Source organism: Myotis davidii, unplaced genomic scaffold, assembly GCF_000327345.1.
Source record: "Myotis davidii unplaced genomic scaffold, ASM32734v1 scaffold1055, whole genome shotgun sequence".
In the NCBI taxonomy this organism is placed as follows: domain Eukaryota; kingdom Metazoa; phylum Chordata; class Mammalia; order Chiroptera; family Vespertilionidae; genus Myotis; species Myotis davidii.
Window position 1 is genome coordinate 604,090 of NW_006286477.1, and position 3,529 is coordinate 607,618.

Genomic DNA, 3,529 nt, shown 5'->3' on the forward strand with positions numbered 1-3,529 from the left:
ACAATAAGCACAGCGGGCCTGTCTGTGAGGCTGCGATGGACAGTCTGAAGGATGGAGTGTGGAGAGGGCTCTGACAGAGCCCATGGAGCACCCGCCTCCAGGACAAAGAAGGAAGAAGGGGGATGGGAAAGCGAGCTGGCCCCGGCCTGAAAACACTGCTTTTAACCGAAAACACACACTGTTTTGTAAACTCCAGCAAAATGCTGCGAGCCCTGGCCAGTTTGGCTCCGTGGCTAGAGCGTCGGCCTGCCAACCAAAGGGTCCCGGGTTCGATTCCAGTCAAGGTCTGGTCGGAGTGCAGGCGGGAGGCACCCCATCGATGTGTTTCTCTCACGTGGATGTTTCTCTCTGTCGCTCCCTCTCTCTTCCGCTCTCTCTAAAATCAGTGGGAAAACGTCGCCGGGTGAGGACGAACGGAAGCCTCTGTCAGGGGAAACGTCCCGTTCATCCCCGCGTCCTCCTGAAACACAGCTGCTTGGAAAAAGTCCACAGAGACAGTGCGGCCGGCTCAGCCTGGCCCGGCGCCGCTCCCTCTCACGGCTCCCGTTACAGACGTGCGATTGAGGAGGTTACAGCGGGACGGGGAGTCGTAACTGAGGGTCCTGATGGTTATGACTGGGAAGGAGTGTAACACGGCTACTACTTTCCCTCCGTGTGTTTTTCCTGCTCTGGGCGAGGCTGCTTTTCATTGCATCTTGGATTCCCAGGACGATGTGGCGGGTTCTTTATTCCAATTCAGAGATCAAATGTAAACGTCTGTTCCCCAAACAGCTGCTTGGGGCCTGTGCTGGCGGAGGGGGCGGGGCACATGGCGGCCAGCACCTCCTGCTCCCCATTCTCCATCTCACCCAGGCGGTGCTGCGTGCACACAGTAGGGCCACGACAGCCGCAGGAAGGTAAGAAGCGAGTACTCGATGGCGGGTGAGGAAGAGAAGGCAGCCTGGCCAGCATGGCTCAGGGGTGAGCGTCAACCTATAGACCAAGAGGTCACGTTCGATTCCCGGGTTGCAGGCTTGGCCCCAGTGTGGGGCGTTCAGGAGGCAGCCAATCAATGATTCTCTCTCATCCTTAATGTTTCTCTCTCTCTCCTTCTCTGTTCCTCTCTGAAATCAGTAAACACATTTTTTTAAAAAATAAGAGCCCTAGGTGGTTTGGCTCAGTGGATAGAGCATCGGCCTGCGGGCTGAAGGGTCCTGACTTGGATTCTGGTCAAGGGCACAGGCCCGGGTGGCAGGCTTGATCCCCAGTGAGGGGCGTGTAGGAGGCAGCCGATCCATGATTCTCTCTCATCTTTGATGTTTCTCTCTCTCTCCCCCTTCCTTTCTAAAAATCAATAAAAATATATTTTAAAAAATAAAGGGAAGGCAATTAAAATGTATTAACTCTCCACTGCAATTAACGGAAGTTGTATGTTATCCCCACATTTGATAAGAAAGACACAAACCCATTTCACAGATGTGAATACTGAGGCTCCCACAGCTAATGCTGGCTCCTGGGTCACAGAAACGGCCTGCACGTGACCTTGGAACAGCTCAGAGAACACCCCAGGCAGCTTCCTGGCATCCCCAGCCGGGCCTTGGAGACCAGGTAGGTGCCGTTTTTTAAATCCTTTTCTGTTTCTCCCACTAAAGCAAAATACATTTGATGGTAAACATTTGGAAAGCAGAAGGCAGAAAACGCATGCATGACCCCATAACCCAGAAACCACCAGTGGGAATTTTTCAGGGTCTTTCTGGGTGCGAGTGTTTCCTTGTTTATTGTTTATCACACAAGTGATGTCCTTTCACACGAACTCGATCACGACTCTCCCGTGGGTTGTAAATGGTTCAGGGCGGGGAGCGCGACAAGTGAGTGAAGGTGTGGGGTGTGGGGTGTGGGTGTGGAGTGTGGAGTGTGGAGTGTGGGGTGTGGGTGTGGGGTGTGGGTGTGGGGTGCAGGCACCCACAGGCCCTGGGCCGCCTGGGCCAGGGCCGCCCTAGTGGCCTCCTTGTAACGTAGTCACCTCTTCAGAGACCCTCTTATCAAGTGCAGTCACCCAGGGGCTGGGCTCAGGTGCCGGGAGGGACCCATTTCAGCGCGGCACAGCCCCGCACGCGGGTCCTGCCCGCCTTATGGAGACCGAGGTCGGGGAGCCAGGATCACCTGCGTCGGGGTTTCCTCCCGACACCAGCCGCCTGGCGACCGGCGGGAAAAGCAGACCCGCCCTGGCGTGGTTCCTCCCCGGGGCGGCTGAGCCCGAGGCCGTCGCTAAGATACGCCTCCCAGCCCGTGTCATCCATTCTCCACGCCGGAGCGCTGGTGTCTGTCCCCACCACCCCTCTGCCCATCTCTGGCCCTCAGTGCCCGGGGGGTGGGGGGGGGGAGCAGGGCGAGGCTGACAGGCGATCACACACACCCATGAACTCATAATTCACAATAAACCCATCGAACGTCGCTCTCGCTTTTAACCCCCTGGGGCCCGCGTGGCGAAGTGAAGGCGCAGCACAGGAGCCATCAGCGGGCGGACAGGCTTTCCCACAGCCTCTGGCCCCTTCGGAGCCCTGATCCCACGGATGCCACTCCTGCCGGCCCTTCGCGGGGACCAGGGCTTCGTGGAGACCAGCTGCCTGTTGCTATGGCAACGCAGGGCACCCACCCCGAGCTCTTTTAAACCAAACCACACGCTTATGAAAAGAAAGGAGAAAGTTTCCATGAAAATATCCGGGCTGATTACATGTGGAAACTTAATAACACGTCGTGACTCAAATCACTCCCGGGGAGCTGGGCCGGGCGGGGCGTCCGGGGTTCGCAGGGGAACAGACATCGCTGATGAAACTCGGCCTCTTCACCCCGTGTGACATTTTAATTCGGAGGGAAAGTCGGGGGCATGTGCTTCTCTTCGGTCTCCAGGAGCCACCGGGGACGCGCGAAGAATCCCTCCCCAGCAGCCGGGCCGCAGGAACACCAGCTACCGAGGGGCCTGCTCCGCCTCCCTCCCCGGCCAGCTTCCCGCTGCCCCTCTCTCACCAGCGATTTCTCAGAAGAGGATGCGTGGGCCTGACTTCTTCTTTAAAAAATATACATATTGTTGCCCTCACTGGTTTGCTTGGTGGTTAGAGCATCGGCCTGCGGACTGAAGGCTCCCGGGTTCGATTCCCCATCAGGGGACATGGCTGGATCCCAGTGGGGGGCGTGCAGAAGGCCACCGATTAATGATTCTCTCTCATCATTGATGTTTTCTCCCCTCTCCCTTCCTCTCTGAAATCAATAAAAACATGTTTTAAATTTTTTTAAACTATTGGTAATTGAGAGTTCAATTGATCCTTGATGAAACGCTACACAGTTAAGAAAGGCGAAGACACGGGCGCCAGCTACAGCCCGGCTTTGGGGAAATGTCCAGAACGGAGCACCTTGAGGAGGTCTCTCCTTTCATAGCCATCGAAATTCAGCATCTTCCTCCGTCCCGCCGGCAGCCCGGAACACCCCCAGCCCCGCCCAGCCCGGGACACCCCCAGCCCCGCCCAGCCCGGGACACCCCCAGCCCCGCCGG